The following is a 19,479-nucleotide window of genomic DNA, read 5'->3' on the forward strand; positions in this document are numbered from 1 at the left end:
ACCACTATTTGGGGTAAGAAAATGGGAATACATGTCTCCTTTTGTCATATGGTCCAAAGAGGTATCTTTGTTTTTTTCTTTAGAAATCATGGGATACAAGAAAGGGTGGTTAAGAAGGAATTTTAAGAGTTAGGGCAATCAATTTTTAATGCTATCTCATGGTTACTTAAGGAAGATTTTGGTGAAGTGGTTTTTAGGTATGTTTCAATCTGGTTAGAAGTGAAGAGTGTCTCCTCACAATTTTAGAAATTCATATCTAATATATTGAAGTCACTTGTAAATGTGATGCAAATTGAGGAGTCTAGAGTGACTCTCCTGCATTTGAATGCTAGTGTCCTAATTTCTTGAATTCCAGAATTTGAAATAATTGAAATTGTCTCTGTACAAGTGGAAATTAAGACTTAAATGTGAAATTCTATTGTTAGGATCACTAACCTACTTCATTTTGTGAAAAAGAAATGGCATCTCAGAAAATATTTCCCCAAAGCTAATACTAGACCAATAAGTTCTTTTATACCCTATAAGGGCGAACTTGTGGACCAAAACTAGTCCAAAAAGAAATATAGCCCTAATAACAATTTGGGCTCTAGTGAAAAAAGCTAATTCAGATGAGGTTTCTAATGACAGGGACCTCAACATGCAAGACGAATTGGTCTCTATCAAAATAGAAGATAAAGGTATCTCCTTAGTTGACCCCTTGTTTGGAGGAGGAATAGAGGTAATAAGGGCTAAACATGCATTTGTTCTTAAGGATAATAATGATAGATTCTCTAAACTAAATAAAAATCTAAAAGAAATCTTACCCTCTAGGCTAAACAATTCCCAACACTAAGCTCTTGAATCTATTCAGAACAAAGTAGAACAAGTTAGAAAAAAATGAACTTAGTCGACCAAGGAGTTGATGATAGGGCTCTAGTCAATTGTTCTATCCCGAAACTAGGAGATGAGGCCTTTGGAAAAGAATTGGTGGTCTCCCACATGAACCCTCTTTACTCTAATTCTAGTATGGACATTCCTGCTTCCTCTTTGAAGGCAAGTAAAGTTAAAGAAGACAATAAGAAAATGGAATTGATTTATAGGATTAAGAATTCTAATTCCAGTCCTGAAAAAAATATTTCCAAGAAGGGTAAGGATGGTAAGATGCTTAAATGTTTTGATAGGTTGTGTAATATTTTGAAAAACCCCATCCCTCCTAACCTTTAATGAATTTGAGGATTCCAAATTAGAATGTTAAGGGGATAGAATTTGTTGATATGAAATATGTTGTAAGGGCTTACATGAGAAATAGATCCCACCTTGACATGTTTTGCGTGCAAGAGAATAAAGTTGTAGGATTTCAAGTTGAAGATGTATTGAATTTTATATGGAATAGTGCAAAAGGGGGGAACTGCCATCCTTATTCACCCCAAATGGACTAATAATGTTACTTAGCGAGTTTCCTCTTTGTGCAATAGGTTGGTATGGATTTCTCTTGATATTAGATCTCAATCCATTGGTTTTTGCTCATTATATGCCTCTAATTATTATAAAGAAAGAATAGAGCTATAGAAATAGACGACTGAGAATCTACCTAGGATCCCTTGGCTAGGCACTGGTGACTTTGATATGATTGAAAACAAAAGGGATAAGAAAGGGGGCAAATATGTTTTGTGGAATGGTGATGAGTTGTACTTCTAGGTAAAGATGAACATAATATTAAATCTTATTGATCCCCTTGAAGGGGAAAGAGAATCCTCTAGCTCCATTTGGTTTACTTGGTGCAATAATTAGTCTCTGAACAAAAGGATTTATCATAGACTTGACATATTTTATACAAATAAGGAATTTATTTCATTTGTTGGCAATCTTGTTGGTACTCCTATCTCTGTTGTCCCATCTATCATGTCTAGTCATTCCCTGATTGAGACTAATATATGTGTTGACCTTACATTCTTTGTGCCCTTTATGCAGTGTCCTTCCATGTTTAAACTGAATTGCTTCCTTCTCTTGAACCAAGATTGTCTTGATGGTATTTGTATGGTTACTGAGATCTCTAAAATTCTGAATAAAAATCTAAGCCCTATTCATAAATAGGAGTCCTTGGTTGCAGTGTGGAGGAACTTGTTTGACATTATAAAGTAAAAGGGGCTTTGGATAGGAACAAATAGGACAATTTTCTAAATTAGAATGTTTGTTTGCTAGAATGTTAAATTCAAGAGAATAGCCCCAATCTATATTCTAAAGGTATGCTAATAAGAACTAAGCTTCTGATTAGGAAATTAAAAAGCTAAAATTTTCAAGGCCAAAGGATTAGGGCCAAGATGAAGTTTCTTAAATAAGGTGACAAAGGCTCCAAATCTTTTTTTAATTTAATCAAGTATAAATAGACTAAAGAAAAGAGTGGTCCAATTGAAGGTAATAGGTCTTTGTTTAATGAACCTAATGTCATGAAACACACATTCTTTTCCTTTTATGAGTTCAACTCTTCTCTTCTGAGGAGGATAGAAATTCATCTAAGGCTAGGGAGTTTTGTATTAACTAGGTGATTCCTAACAAGATAACTAAGGAGGAGGCCACATGTCTTGACCAAGATATCATATAACTTGTTGAAATTGAAAATACCATTTGGTCATTATCTAATAAAAAATCCCCTGGTCTTGGTGGACTACCTGCAGGATCTTATAAGGCCAATATTAATTTAATTGCTTCTGAATTGGTTAAGGTGTATAATGATTATTTTTCTAGTAAATCCATGGGGGAAAATATGAACAAAGGCATAATTAAGTTGATTCCTAAGAAAGGTGATAGAACTCAAATTAGAAATTGGAGGCATATTAGTCTTCTAAGTGTTTCTTATACATTTCTTGCCAAAAACCTAGCCCAGAGGTTGGGTCAAATCCTAGGTAGGATTGTTTGAGTTACTTAGACTAGGTTCATCAAAGGGAGGTACATCCTTGATAATCTAAATACCAATTGGGAGGGTATGAACTGGGCCAAACATGATAAAAAAAATGTTGCCATGATTCTTCTAGACTTGGAAAAGGCGCATGATATACTTGAATGGCCTATTGTTTTAGATATGTTGTCATCCTTTTTGTTTCCTAACAAGTTTTGCAAGTGGATAAACATTCTTTTCACCGACTCTTCCAAGTAAGTGGATGTTAATGTAGAGATTTCTAAGCCTATTTTTTTGCAAAAAAATATTAGACAGGGTTGTCATATTGTTCCATCCCTCTTTGTTACAGTTGTTGATGCCTTGCATTTTATCCTGAGATCTAACTTGATTTCTCCACCTATCAAGGGAATGATTCTCCCTAAATGGGTGCAACTCCTCAATGCTCAATTTGTTGATGACACCTCCTTATTCATTAAACTTTCTGAGTCTAACTTTAATAATACAATTAAAATACTAGATTCATTTTGTGTTACATCTACTTCTAAATTTCATCCTTGCAAATCCATCGTTATTGGTTGGTCTAAACACCCTCCTATCTTGTTGGGATCAAAGAGTTGGATATGGGATGATCCTTCTAAGGTAGTAAGGTACTTGTGTATTCCCTTTGTAGTCTCTCCTTCTTTGAAAAACATGTGGGATTGACTCTTTTGTAAGATTGAGACAAAACCCACAAAATAGAAAACCCACCTACTGTATCTTGCAGGTAGGATCCAAGTGGTCGAAGAGGTTATTGCTTCTCATGTTGTATATCACTCCTCTTCTTGACTTTTTTCTAATGCACATTTTGAAGATTTGCAAAAAATTAAGGGGAGAAAAAAAAGACATTGTGTGAATTGTGCCTAGTGCTACTTGCCTAAGGACTAAGGTAGGCTTGGGCTTAAGGATCTAAGGATTCAAGGCCAAGCCTTGGCCTCTAAGTGGATCTTTAAGTCTCTTGAAGGTGATGAACCTATAAGTATTTATCAGAAACAATTTGGCCTTATCTACACCAAAAAAGGGTAAACAATGGGATTCAATTCACATTCAAGACATTATATTCAACTTGTTTGAGGTAAGAACATTTGGCTTAGTAGTATTTTCCACTCTTTGGAAGGCTTGTTGTAAGGTTTTTCATTTGGTTTCTAATTGTGAGGTAGTGGAAGTTTCACCTCCATATTATGTGCCTAATATATCTATTTGGTGAAATTCTAATTATCATGGAAAGCCCCTAGCATTATCTCAAAGTGATTAGCTAAAACTTGGGATGCCAAAGGCATCTGAAACTCACAATATGGGTAAGTGCACCAAGATGGTGAACAAAAAAGTGGCCACATTCCAAAAAAAAAACAATTTTTTCATAACCCATGCGGGTTCTAAAAATTCAAAAATGTGTTAGGCTTGGTAACACCAAGCCTAGAGAAAAACAATTTAAAAAACCAAAAGTTCGTACGGGTTTTGAGGAACATTTTATTTTAATAAAAAAATAAAAGTTTCTGAAAACCCGTATGGGTTTTGGCCATTTTCAATGCCAAAACCCGTGGAATAGCAGCAAGGAAAAGAAAAGAAAACATAGAACCCGCACGGGTTTGCAACTATTTTGGATTTTCCCAACACTAAGAGCAATTTTCAACAATGGCACCCCGTCGAACAGGTAAGATTTGATTTGTTTGCATTTTAATTAAAGTAGGGTTTTTTAATTGATTTAAGTTTTGTTTTTATTAATTTGATGTCTGATTCTTCAATCAATCCCCAAAAATGAAATAGACAACAAAGACCTCCTCCGGCAAAAGCAACACAAGAAAACCCTGTAAACATTGCACAAGAGCAATAAGAAAACCCTCAAAATCCTGAAAATGATGCTCCTCAACAATCACCGCCACCTCGAAACCCTCCACGTCCTCCATTAGATCATGTAGATGCCACACAAGAGGATCTCATCAATCGCCTTATACAAAATAGTGCCCAAATTTCTATATTGGTGAATAGGTTGAGGTCCTCTAGGCTTGAGCACCACTCAACCCTCGCCAGAACACTAGAAACAATGGCTAATAGTGGAAATGAGGTATCTAGGGAGGTTATGAAATGGGGTTCATGGAGGGATAGATGTTGAACATTTTATGCGGATGGGTTGTCATATGATCAAGTGAAGAAAAAGGGCATAGGTAAAGCTGACATATGTGCTCTTTTCACCGATCCTATTACCAATAACAACCTAGAACTAAATATGACTCGGTTTCCTATACATTGGTGTGTTCATGCTAGGTTGAAAGAAGCTTTTTGGGATAGGTTATATGGTCTTTGAACAACCACCTTATAATAATTGGGAGGTGCCTCTATATTTTTTGAGAAAGTTGTATTATGAGTTTATCCTCGACGAGAAGTCGAATTACTTTGACATCCCACAATTTCAGGGTAGAGGGAGAGGCTTTGCGTAGGATAGACCTGGGGCCTATAGGGTGGTAGAGCCACAACATAGGAGGCGTACAACTCCTAAAACCATGGTTCATGTCACTGTCCCTATATCCTTGAAGGAGTCTATGATCTTATAGACTCTTCAGGCAGCTACATCATTGACTGATGTCATTGTTCAACATGGCACACAGTTGGTCGGAGTAGAGGATGTACCAGCACCTGCAACACCTCCTTCATCAGTGACACCTCCTTCATCAGTAACACCTCCTTCCTCAGTGGCACCTCCTTCATTAGTAGCACCTCATGCATCATTTGGCACGAGCCAACCCATTCAACATATGTGTCCCACCTGCAAGGGTGTATGTTCTAGTGTAGACACTGACGTGGGCGAGGATGGTTTGACATCTCATTCATGTACATGTTGCGGGAGTAGATGCCATGATTCCATTGCAAAGGATGTGGCCCTCACTGACGAACTGCTCAATATGTTGTACCCTCTCTATCAGACACAAGTGCGTTTAGTTCTGTTTATGACATGTTATCAATTAAGTGACTAAATCTTAGAAAAATAAATGAATTTTTATTTTTAGAACAATTTAAAGTGATATAAATAAAATTCATTGTAGGGTGCAACAGGTGGTTGGAGTACACCACATACTATTTAGTCGACTCCACGGTCACGAGTAGTTTCACCACCAGAGGTAAAGATTTGTAAATTTGTTAAAAATATAATAATACATTGGTTTAAAAATATCTTTTGTTAATTATATGTATCATTATTTGGTATTTTATAGGGCTTATCAGTGGCTGAGATGTCCCAACTTGATGATATCACGCTTTCGGCCATTGAATTTGGCCAAAATAGCTATGCAATACTATTTAGATTTATATATTTTTGACTTAAGTGATATATTAAATACATGCTCTTTTCCCTTATGTTAATTTTTCCCCGTTAGTTTACCACACCTACCTCGAGGACATCTCGTGTGAGAAAGCCATTCTCTAGCACTCCGAGGCAGAAAAAGATATCCTCTCGGACACCCAAACGATATAAGGTAATTCACTACAATTTAAATTCAATTGTTGAAATGTATTATGATTAAACATGTATATGTAGATATTGATAAATGCACTTAATTTATTTGTTCTATATACAAAAACATATGAGATTTACGGAATTAATGAATGCACCTGATGTCGATGAGGTTCAGCAGAGGGAAGAGGTGATATCTTCATATTCACTTTGGATTGCATTCTTTCTTGTTTGAAATAACTAAATCCTTTTATGTCTATATCATATGTTATCATTTTTCATACAGGAAATGGTAATAGCTGCATCAGATTCGACTAGGCCTCCTAAGGTTACAAGAGAACTATACGAGGCTTCGGTGTGCATTTTTTCTACATATGTTAAAAAAAATTGTTTTATCTAGTTTGTCAACAACTTTGGGTTATTAACTTGTATGATTGTCTTTAAACTATTACAGGCCCCTTCCAAACTTCCTACTGTTATTCTACCATTCCATTTCAGTAGAAGTGTGACATGTATATTATGGGATCCAACATGACCAAGGGAAAAGGTATGTCTGTCTTAGATCAACTTCTTTTCACTAAGTGCACAACGGAGTTGAAACTGTCTAGTTAACTCCTTTTGGATCACTTACAATGGATATAGGAAATGGTCATAACTGATTCATTTGTGACTTTGCCTCCTACGACCACAACACATCCATCTAAGGCTCTGGTATGCTTTAGTTTTTTAGTCTATTCATTTTTTAGTTATTATGTGTTATTTGACATATATGTTATTAACATGTATTAATATTGTTTTACCAGTTACAACCTCCTTCAAAACATTCCACGGATCCTCACCCTCACCCAATTGCAGAAGACAAAGATGAGGTAATCAACATTTCAACTTCAAACAATTTAGAGTTCAATATTTAGTTATTTTGATGTTATATTGAGAAAATATATATTTTGACATTTGAATTGTCCTTGTGCAGCCACCTGCAGAGCCACGTACTGCTTCGAAGAGGCTTGATTTTGATGATCCACCACAATCATAGATACCGATAGAGACATATAGTTATAGTTGTGGTCATTGAAGGACCAATTTTTTTTATATATATTCGACATTTGTATATGTATATATCGACTTTGACAGACATCACACATACCACATTTTTGTAACTACTATTGATTTGGCATCTATGCCATTTTTTGATATGTACACGATTATTGTTCATTTTGATGTATATGAAACTTGATATTCGATCCAATTTGTTCATTGATATATATGAAACATGATATTCTTTAAACTTAGTTATTTGCTATTGAAATGTGATCAAACTTGTTCATTGTGTATATGTCTTGAAATGTGATCCAGTTTGTTCATTACTTGTAACTCATATGACGTATACTTTTAAACTATCTATTGCGCATATTGTGTATACCCAAGTACCACACCGATAAAGCTGATATTGTGTATTTTGATTGAGTGAATTTGCTTTGAGTCCTTCGTGCATGAAGAGATTGGAGTGAAGTTATTATTTCATAAACTCATGCTTATGGAGCGAAGTTCATCATTTCAAGAACCAATTAAGACAATATTTGAGTGCACAAATCAGATTTAAAATTTATCTAAGGATGAGTCGGCTTAGGTAAGGTTTTCATTTAAATTTTATTCCATAGCAAGTCGGCCTTAGGGTAAGAGACACACCTATTCATCCAAATCACCTATAAAAGAAGAGTTGAAGGACTTATAGATGATCCATGTGAACCAATGGGTTCGTGTTGTTTCTAACTAAAAAAGTCTCTCTCAGTTTCGCACAACTCGATTCCGTTTTCTTGTGGTGAGATTTTTTCTGTTGCATCAAAAACCGTAAAAAACTGTCAGTGAGAGGTGGCAAAATAATACATATTTCATTCTTCTTGTCATGGGAATGAATCGTTAGCACGAGTGCATCTGGGTGGCTTATTTTATGCTAGGTGTGCCCTTGTCTCGCTTCCCAAGACGTCTGATCGTTACGAGCCACCTCGTAGCGATGTTTTCCCTTGAGCGCTCAAAGTGAAAAAAATGGTCAAACTTTGACGTTGCGTAACTCAGAGACCATGGTACTTATGGATGACCCATTTAACCTATGGGGTTGTGTTGTCTCTGCTTAAAAAATCCTCTCTCGGTTTTAGGCAACTCAATTTTGTTTTCTTGTGGTGAGATTTTTTCTGTTGCATAAAAAACCATCAGTGAGAGGTGGCAAAATAGTGCATCTTTCGTTCTTCTTGTCGTGGGAACGAACCATCTGCATGAGCATGTCAGGGTGGTCAGGTTTATGCTAGGTTTTCCTTATCTCACTCTCCAAGACGTCCGATCATTCCGAGCCACCTCATAGCGACATTTTCCCTTGAGCGCTTAAAGTGGAAAAAATGGTCAAACTTTGACATCGTGTAACTCGGAGACCATGGCACTTATGGATGATTTGTTTGAACTTATGGGGTCATGTTGTCACTACTAAAAAAGCCTCTCTTAGTTTCGGGCAACTTGATTCCATTTTCTTGTGGTGAAATTTTTTCTGTCGCATCAAAAATCGTCAGTGAGAGGTGGCAAAATAGTGCATCTTTCATTTTGCTTGTCGTGGGAACGAACCATCAGTACGAGCGCATCCGAGTGGCCGGGGTTACGCTAGGTGTGCCCTTGTCTTGCTCCCCAAGATGTCTGATCGTTCCGAGCCACCTCGTAGCGACGTCTTCCCTTGAGCGCTCAAAGTGGAAAAAAATGGTCAAACTTTGACGTCGCGTAACTCGGAGACCGTGGCACTTATGGATGATCCATTTGAACCTATGGGGTTGTTTTGTTGCTGCCTAAAAAATTATCTCTCTATTTTGAGCAACTCGATTCCGTTTTCTTGTGGTGATATTTTTTCTATCGCATAAAAAACTGTTAGTGAGAGGTGGCAAAATAGTGCATCTTTCATTCTGCTTGTCGTGGGAATGAACCGTCAGCACGAGCGCATCCGAGTGGCTGGGTTTATGCTAGGTGTGCCCTTGTCTCACTCCCCAAGACGTCCGATCATTCTAAGCCACCTCGTAGCGACGTTTTTCTTTGAGCGCTCAAAGTGGAAAAAATGGTCAAACTTTGACATCGCATAACTCAGAGACCGTGGCACTTATGGACAATCTGTTTGAACCTATGGGGTTGTTGTTGCTGCCTAAAAAATCTTCTCTCAGTTTCGAGCAACTCAATTCCATTTTCTTCTGGTGAGATTTTTTCCGTCGCATCAAAAACTGTAAAAAACCGTCAGTGAGAGGTGGCAAAATAGTGCATCTTTCATTTTGCTTGTCATGGGAATGAACCGTCAGCGTCAGTGCATTCGGGTGGCCAGGTTTATGCTAGGTGTGCCATAGTATTTCTCCCCAAGACGTCCAATCATTTTGGGCCACCTTGTAGCGACGTTTTCCCTTGAGCGCTCAAAGTGGAAAAACAGTCAAACTTTGACGTTGCGTAACTCAGAGACCGTGATACTTATGGATGATCTATTTGAACCTATGGGGTCATGTTGTTGCTGCCTAAAAAATCCTCTCTCGGTTTTGGGCAACTCGATTCTGTTTTCTTGTGGTGATATTTTTCTGTTGGATTAAAAACTGTCAAAAACCATCAGTGAGAGGTGGCAAAATAGTGCATCTTTCATTCTGCTTGTCGTGGGAACGAACCGTCAGTGTGAGCGCATCTGCGTAGCCAATTTTATGCTAGGTGTGCCCTTGTCTCGCTCCCCAAGGCGTCCGATCATTCTGAGCCACCTCGTAGCGACGTTTTTCCTTGAGCGCTTAAAGTGGAAAAAATGGTCAAAATTTGATGTCGCATAACTCGGAGACCATGACACTTATGGACAATCCATTTGAACTAATGGGGTCATGTTGTTTATGCCTAAAAAATCCTCTCTCAGTTTTGGGCAACTCGATTATGTTTTCTTATGGTTAGATTTTTCTGTCGCATAAAAAATCGTTAGTGAGAGGTGGCAAAATAGTGCATCTTTCATTCTACTTGTTGTGGGAATGAACCATCAGTGCGAGCACATCTGGGTGGCCAGTTTTACACTAGATGTGCCCTTGTCTCGCTCCCCAAGACATCTGATCATTCCAAGCCACCTTGTAGCAACGTTTTCCCTTGAGCGCTTAGTGGAAAAAATGGTCAAACTTTGACGTCGCGTAACTTGGAGACTGTGACACTTATGGATGATCCGTTTGAACCTATGGGGTCATGTTGTCTCTGCCTAAAAAATCCTCTCTCAGTTTCGGGCAACCCGATTAAGTTTTCTTGTGGTGATATTTTTTTGTCACATCAAAAACCGTCAGTGAGAGGTGGCAAAATAGTGCATCTTTCATTTTTCTTGCCGTGGGAATGAACCGTCAGTGTGAGCACATCCAGGTGGCTGGGTTTACGCTAGGTGTGCCCTTGTCTCACTCCCCAAGACATCTGATCTTCTGAGCCACCTCATAGCGACGTTTTCCCTTGAGCGCTCAAAGTGGAAAAAATGATCAAACTTTGATGTCGCGTAACTCAGAGACCGTGGCACTTATGGATGATCCGTTTGAACCTATGAGGTCGTGTTGTTGCTTCCTAAAAAGGCCTCTCTCAGTTTCAGACTATTCCTACTAACTGTTCAAATCGGGTAATTCAACAATAACTCAAAACTTTCCCAAAACACTTGGAAAAAAAATTGCATATTCAGATACCCATTTGCAAGTTATTTAACATATGTCAGAATCAGACTCAGTTATTTATAATCAAATAGTACAAATTTATAATCAAATGGTACAAGTTTATTACAAATGTATTTATAATCAAAAGGTACAAATTTGGGCTCTCAAAATTTGCAAATCAGCCCCATGGACACTTTCATATATAAAATTTGGCATCTTATATAAACAATCAAGCTCATTACTGTTTATATTTACAAAATTTTGCATCTAAATATGCAAATTACAACTCGTTGTTGTTTTTTTATTCAAAAATTAGTATCTAGATATGCACATTACAACTCATTGTTGTTTTTTTATACAAAATTTAGCATCTAGATATGCACATTACAACTCAGTGATGTTTTTATATACAAAATTTGGCATCTACATATGCACATTACAGGTCATATGCATATTAGAACTCATATGCATGTAGAGCACATCCAAAAAAGCGAAGTTACAACATTTCACAAAAGATATATACAAAATTGTCAAAATTATTCTACCATATTGTAGAATTATTCTTCTAGATGGCCCAAAATCAATCAAGTGAACCTTACGGATCATCTCTAACCCTTAGTGTCTCAATTATTGCCTCGTGGTCTGATTCATGAACTTTCCACAAATCCTTGTTAAGAGGTCTACCACGATATTTAATCAAATGAATATTTGTTGCAACGAGAAGGTTTGAGTAATGAAGAATATGTCTATGTGTCTAAAAGTCCTCAAACAACTAGGCATTAGATTTTTTGATAGGGTACCTGCATTTTATAGAAGGATAAGTTAATGCCAAAATCAATACAATGACTACTAAATAAATGAGTTTAAGAGGTCTCAATACAACATGACACAACAACGATACCTTCTAAGCCATGTCCCTGTCACAACAATGGATCCTATTGGGTACTCAATACCCTCTCCATCAACCACTGTAGAAGTCAATTTCTTTTTGGCCTAAATACAACGACACAAAAAGTAATTTGTTCCTTCTTCATTGTTCTCATCCGCAATAACTGCATATACATGACTTGCATTTAATAGAAGGATATAAGTTAATACTAAAATCAACATAAGTTAATACTGTGTCGACTTGAATTTCATCCTCATAATGTTACCTGCAATAAGTTAGTTTCACAAAATACTAATGAAAATGCTACAAGAAATCCAAACTCAACCAATGAAACTGCATGAAATACATATGAAATAAAATATTAATATTACCTTCATGGCTTATGTCTCATTGTGTCCTAACTCCACTGTTCCTGGTTGCAGATGGTGTGTTCTCAGACAATGCACTGATGGCTTCCAAGATGACATATGAAGAATGGACTGATAACTTGTAGTTAACTGATACTATGATATGCAAATACTACATGATTATGCTATTTGCTATTTGCTTCAAAACTAAAACTCATAGATGCATACGATTAGCTTGCAAAATGCACTTGAAGTCTCTTGAAGTCCAACTCTCTCTCAACTGAAGCTCTTGATTTTATAGACTTTGAGAGGATGAGATAATGTGGCTTAGATCAATGGTCATGATTAGATCTACAGATTTGGATGGCTGTGAGAAAAGGTGAAGGTTGAGAGAAAGGGGGAAGGAGAAGACAAGTGTCACTCATTTCACCTTGACTGGGTTGTTGACTAAGGGAATCTAGGGATGGTTGGAGAAGATTTAGGCATGAGAGGACAAGTGGACTCAAGTCTTTCCTAAGATGTAGGGGGTGTTGGAGAGAATATAGAAAATGGTTATGAAATATGTGTACATACACAATATTCATTAAATTTGCTGGTTGAAGATAAATGATAAATTAATATTTAAGAAATATTAATTTCTTTTAGCCACATGTTTGATGAGTTGGCAAAAGGGAAGATGAAGTGGAGATGGAGGGTGAGTTGGAAAAAGGATTAAATAATTTTGAGAATTATTTAATATTTGAGACTATAGGATAGGAGAATAACTATTAAATATTGGATATTTAATTGATTGTAGAGGATAATTAAATATTAGACATTTAATTAACTTGGTTAAAAGAATAATTAAATATTAGATATTTAATTAATTAGAAGAATATGATAGATGAATTAATTAATAAAACATTAATTAATAGAAAGACTCGAAAATGAATTAAATAATTAATCTTTTCAAATTAACTATTTAATAGAAGAATAATTATTAAATAAATATAAAATATTTATTTAATTGCTCATAGCCAATTTTTATGTGTATACATTTTGCCCCTCTTTGAAATAATGTCAAGACAACGTTGTTTCAAAGATTAAATCAAGTCTCGATAGTGTGCTTGGCGAAGATAAAAAAATATTGATTGTGTGCCCTTTCAGGAGATTGATCGTGAAATTGTTGAAAATTCTTGTTTGAACAATTGATCTCATGATAATTGATAAAAATTAAGTCAATTAAATTCATTTGGAAAAAACAAATTAAATTGGCCCATTGAAATTAATTACTCTTCAAATAGGAAATATAAAATTAACCAAGGTTAATTTTAATTTCATTGTTATCCTTGTCAGCTTGTGGAGAAAATATTCTTTCTAAGGTGGCGAAATGGTGATTGCCATGGAGAACCATCATTTTGAGCGCGTTTGATGATATCAGTGACCTGTCGAGTATGGGTATTCGGTATGTATCTTATCCTGAGCTTGGTTTTCAAGTTTTCATTTGACTTTTCATGTGTTTCGCGCGTTTTTTGAATTCAATTTTTTTGTGATTTTTTCCAACGTTAGGTTAGTGTTTTTGTAATTTGTTTTAGCGCAAATGCATTTAGGATTAGCGCAAATGCATAGATTAGTGCATATGTTAAGAATGTTAGCGCTTTTGCATAGGATAACGCAAATGATTCGTTTGTTAGTGTTTTTGCTTAATAAGGTAGCGCTTTTGCATGGGTTTGCGCAAATGTCTTTAGATTTTGTTCAAAAGAATAGCGCATATGCTCAAGTTTAGCGCAAATCCTTTTATATTTAGTGCATTTGTTGTAGTTTAGTGCAAATGCTCAATAGGATAGCACTTTTGCTCAAATTTGATGTTTTTGATAAGTTCAGAGGTTTAAAAATCACTTTAATGATTAGATTTAATGTGTTTAATACGCATTGATGATGAAATAGGGACATGATTGAGCAATGTGTGCTTGATAGATTGATTGATAGTTTTGATTGCTAGATTGATTGATAGGATTGCTTTGATTAGCTTGAGTGATATAGTAGCTTTGATTAGCTTGAGTGATAGAGTAGCTCTAAGAAACCGATTTAGTTTCTGATGTAAGAGCTTAGCAGAATTTTGAGTGAACTCAGTGATTGATAGAAAACCATGATTGATAGGTTTTAAAATGTTTTGATAGCGTAAGTTGCTTCAATTTGATTTGACAGATAGATAGCGATTTGATTCAGTTTGATTTGATAGATAGATGATTATTTGATTCAGTTTGATTTGATAGATAGATGATGATTTGATTCAATTTAATTTGATAGATAGATGATGATTTGATTTAGTTTGATTTGATAGATAGATAGATGATGATTGCTTGATTTCTCTTGAAAAATAGGAGAAACTTGATGTTGTCCAGTGTCAGGAGAAATTACCGGCAGTGCGTCATTTAGTTCCATAGTTGACATAGGCTGAGATTAGACATATAGATGCCTATGGTTTATGTCATCTTTTGTATATGCCCGAGATTACGCATAATAGAGGATTGTTGACGACGTTAGCCGAGAGATGGCACAACCAGCATAACACTTTCCACCTACCTACGGGTGATATTAGTGTGACTATTGAGGATGTCTACAGGATTTTGCACATTTGAGTGACTGGCGAGCTAGTGCAGTATGATTTTTAGGATCGGGTTGGGACAAAGGCTTGTAGAGTCATGTTTGTTGATGAGAGCATTGGTAGAGGAGAGATCTGATGGGTTGATATGGTGATGTATTATGAGGCTCTTCTCGTTATTCTTGCTAGTCTGATTGGAGGATTTATATGTCCTGATAGGAGATCACGAGGTTTTTTTGTTGGTTGGGGTGAGATTCTCCTAAGTATGATGCAGCATCGTACTTGATATGCTTGGGGTGTTTGTATGCTTTCTCATTTATATCATGATCTTCATCAGGTGTTGTATGATGAGAGTGCAAGTTTGTCTATAGGATGCACTTTATTGCAGATCTAGTGCTGGGAGCACATTGCTATTACTCGGCCTACACAGAGTTCATGGAGAGAGACAACCATATGTGTATTTTTATGCAGGTATTCTTACTCAACATAAGCTGGATAAGATGGAGTATTGGTGTTGGGTACTTGATTCATTGGATAGCATTACTTGGAGACCATATCTTGATTGCAAGCCATGGATGGATGATGCACAGACATTACCATTTATTATGCAAAGTAGATATCTCATTGGTCGGACTCCTTATATTGAGTGTGTACCACAAATACCTTTTAAACCAAAAGTAACCCATATGAAGAAGTTTCTTAGCCAATGTTAAACCACTTGAGTGTGTACCACAAATACCTGCATGAATGTCATTAAGAACTCTCTCAGATTCATCTTTTTCAAGACATCTCAACAAAGACTACGCCTATATAGGATATCAGAAATTATAGTATAGCGAGAGGACTGACGAATAAAATTTTGTTTTTGATTACAAGATAATTCAAGAGGAAGGATATGATCTTTCAAATATTGGTAGGTTTGACTGGTTCCTGATATATGGCAAATTCGATAGGTATGCTGGGATTGGATGGTAGGGGTTAAGATATCTTCCACGAGAAATTCGTAACGTTGTTGATTCTCCTTATTTTGCAAGAGAGATGCTATTGTAGCCATTGCATCTGCTGCCTTATTCTCATTTTTGGGAATCTAGGTGAATGTGATTTCTTTAAATTCCTCCACCAGCTGTTTGTATCACATAATCTTATCATTCTTTGTTTGATATTCATCATTTACTTGATTAATGATAAGTTGTGAATCACCATAGACATGTTGTTCTTTGACATTCCCCTCAATAGCCATTTTAAGCCCTATAGCTAATGCTTCATACTTTGCAGTATTATCAGTGCATGGAAATCGTAGTCTATACGATTTCGGAATTGTGTGTCCTTGAGGTGTGATGAAAAAGATTCTTGCGCCTGATCCATATTGGGTATAAGAACCATCAAAGTACAATTCCCAAAAGTTTGTACTTACTGTTAGGATATCTGCATCAGGAAATTTGATGTGCAAAGGCATGCCATTTTGTAAAGGTGCCTCAGCCAATTGATCAGCGATGACTTGTCCCTTGATAGCTTTCCGGTCAACATATTCTATGTCAAATTCACTCATTATCATAACTCATTTGGCTAGTCTCCCTGTCAACATTGACTTGCTCAACAAATATTTGAGAGGATCTATCTTTTCTATTAGTTTCACATAATGAATCAACATATAATGTCGTAGCTTCTGAGTTGCAAATACAATTGCTAGACATATCTTTTCAATTGAGGAATAATTTAATTCATAGCCAACAAGCATTCTACTGATATAGTAAACTGCTCTTTCTTTTCCTTCATCATCATGTTGGGCTAGGAGGGCTCCTAATAATACATTTATTGTTGAGATATAGAGCAACAATGGTTTCCCTTTGGTTGGTGATATCAGTACTAGATGACTCATAAGATATTCTTTTATTTGCAAGAAAGCTTCTTCACATTTTATATCCCATTTGAATGGAACATTTTTATATAGAAGATGGGTAAATGGAAGAGACCTATCGACCAACTGAGAAAAAACTCTCTTGATTGATTGCAACCTTCCTTGTAAAGATCACAATTGACTTATGTTCTTGGGTGACTCCATCTCCATGATAGCTTTGACTTTTTCAGGATCTACTTCAATGCCATGAGCTGATATAATGTACCCAAGGAGCTTTCCAGAGGTTATCCCAAATGCACATTTCTTCGGATTTAATCTTATTGATACCTTTCCAGCCTGTCAGAAATATTACTTAAAATGTTCAAATGTTCTTTTCTTGTGTGATATTTTGCAAGTATGTCATCAACATAATCATCCATAAATGTGTGCATTATATCATGGAAAATTGTCATCATAGCCCTTTGATAAGTTGCTCCTGCATTCTTGAGCCCAAATGGCATAACATTCCAACGATATGTTCCCCATGCACAGGTGAAAGTTGTTTTCTCTTGATCTTCAGGTGCTATTCTTATTTGATTATATCTTGAGAAGCCATCCATTAATGAAAACGTCTCGTGTCCTGCTGACAAGTCCACTATGATATCAATGTTTGGTAGCGAGAAATCATCTTTTGTACATGCTTTATTTAGGTCTCTGAAATCTGTATAGACTCTTATGCTCTTGTTTGGTTTTGATACTAGTACAATACTTGAAACCCATTCTGGATAAGCAATTGGTCTTATGAAACCCACTTCTAATAGTTTCTTTAGCTCGGTCTTTACAAGAAGAGCAATGTGTAGATGCATCTTTCTTAGCTTCTGCTTGATAGGTTTTGCTTTTAAATCCACATTAAGATGATGCATGATAAGATCGGGATTAAGTCCTAGCATATCGGCATAAGACCAAGCAAAATATATTTGTCTTTTCTTAAAGAATTCCATGTATTCTTTCCTCTCTGTTTCTGATAATGAGGCAACAAAATGAAGTATTTTACGATCCTTTGATGTATCAATGTTTACTACTTCTATTGGTTCTATCAGGATAGCAGATCTTGTTGGCATATGCACACTCCAATGAGACATTATAGGTGACTGATGGTTTTGTCATTGATGGCAACCTTGCAATCCTATGGCACCGGCAAGGCATTACACCAGCACTTACAAGATCAGACTCTACACCGACACTCAAACCATCGACACCGGAAGAGAAAGGAAGCATACTGGCACAAAGGCTGACAAGATTTTTGTTGTAATATATTTTGTTTATTATTGTAAAATATTTGTAAGCCGACTTGGCATCATTGTAAAATGACTCTTATATAAGAGAGATCATTATAGAACATTTATAAGTAAGTGAGAGGAATATATTTAGGCAAAATTAGGCAGACCTATTATGCAAAATATAGGTTAAAGGGTTTATGTAAGAATTAGAGCAGAAACCGGTACTGGATCTGGCATTATAGATGTTATTTTAAAGCAGTACAAGACACTGGATTTGTATAATCCATTTTTGTAAGTCAGTGAAACTTCCTATTTTGTATTTGAGCAGTGAGCTCTAGGCAGTTGGCCTTCCTGCATGTGCAGACCCCTCTTGTAAGTAATATTCTCTTATTGGCCAGTAAGTGAATATTCACAAATCCGACCAAGGTTTTTCCCACACCAGGTTTCCTCATTAAAACATTGTGTTATGGTGTGTTTTTCATGTGGATGCTTTTAATTATGTTTATTGCATTATTTCTTGCATACCGGTACACTGTTATAAGATGTTCTACATGTTTTAAGTTAAGAAATTCAATTCACCGGTTAGATACTGATTCACCCCCCCCAACTCTCAGTATCTGTGGGAATCCTAACAATTGGTATCAAGGCTTGGTCCTCTATTTTCAGAAGCCTAACAGCTTGAGGAAAATATTGACATCGGTAGAGATGGAAAATCTGATGAAGCAACTAGAAGTAGCTCTCTCAGACTATGATGCAAAAAAACTAAAAAATATCAAACTTGAAGATGATCTAAATGCTGCTTAGGATATTATTCAAGCACTTCAAGAAAATCTTACTATTTCAAGAAACAAAAGAAGAGAACTTTGTGAAAAGATGCAAAATGAGAATGATGAAAAAGAAACTCTTAATGATATGATAAACAAGCTGAAACAAGAGAACATGACAACAAAGAATGAGATGCAAGATATGACTATGAGATTTTGTAAAGAAATTGAAGATAGAAAGAAGAATGAAGAAGATTTGACCAGAAGACTAAGTGATGCTGCAAATGAAAACACAAGACTTAGCTATGAAAATGATTTGTTGAAGACAGATCTGATGCACACTCAGAATGACTCAAATGAACTGATGATGCAGAAAGAAGTCTTAGAAAGAGAATTAGATACTGTAAATCAACATAAAGAGAAATTCAAGAAAAGCTCAAAAGAACTTGGTAACTTGCTGAAAAATAAAAAACCTAAAGGTGACACTTCTGGAATTGGCTTTGAAGTTGGTGAAAGCTCCGGTACTACAAACACATAGGATCATAGCAAACCGGTAAGACAACCTACTGCTTATAAATTTAATGGAAAATGCTTTAACTGTAACAAGTATGGTCATAGAGAAAATCAATGTAGATCTAGAAATTATCAAAATATCAACACACCCACCGGTCAATGTTCAAAATGCAACAAAGTTGGTCACAACTCTGAAAATTACAGAATGAATGTGAGATGTTATGTTTGTGGAATATTTG

The sequence above is a fragment of the Cryptomeria japonica genome, chromosome 11, assembly GCF_030272615.1.
Source record: "Cryptomeria japonica chromosome 11, Sugi_1.0, whole genome shotgun sequence".
Lineage (NCBI taxonomy): Eukaryota > Viridiplantae > Streptophyta > Pinopsida > Cupressales > Cupressaceae > Cryptomeria > Cryptomeria japonica.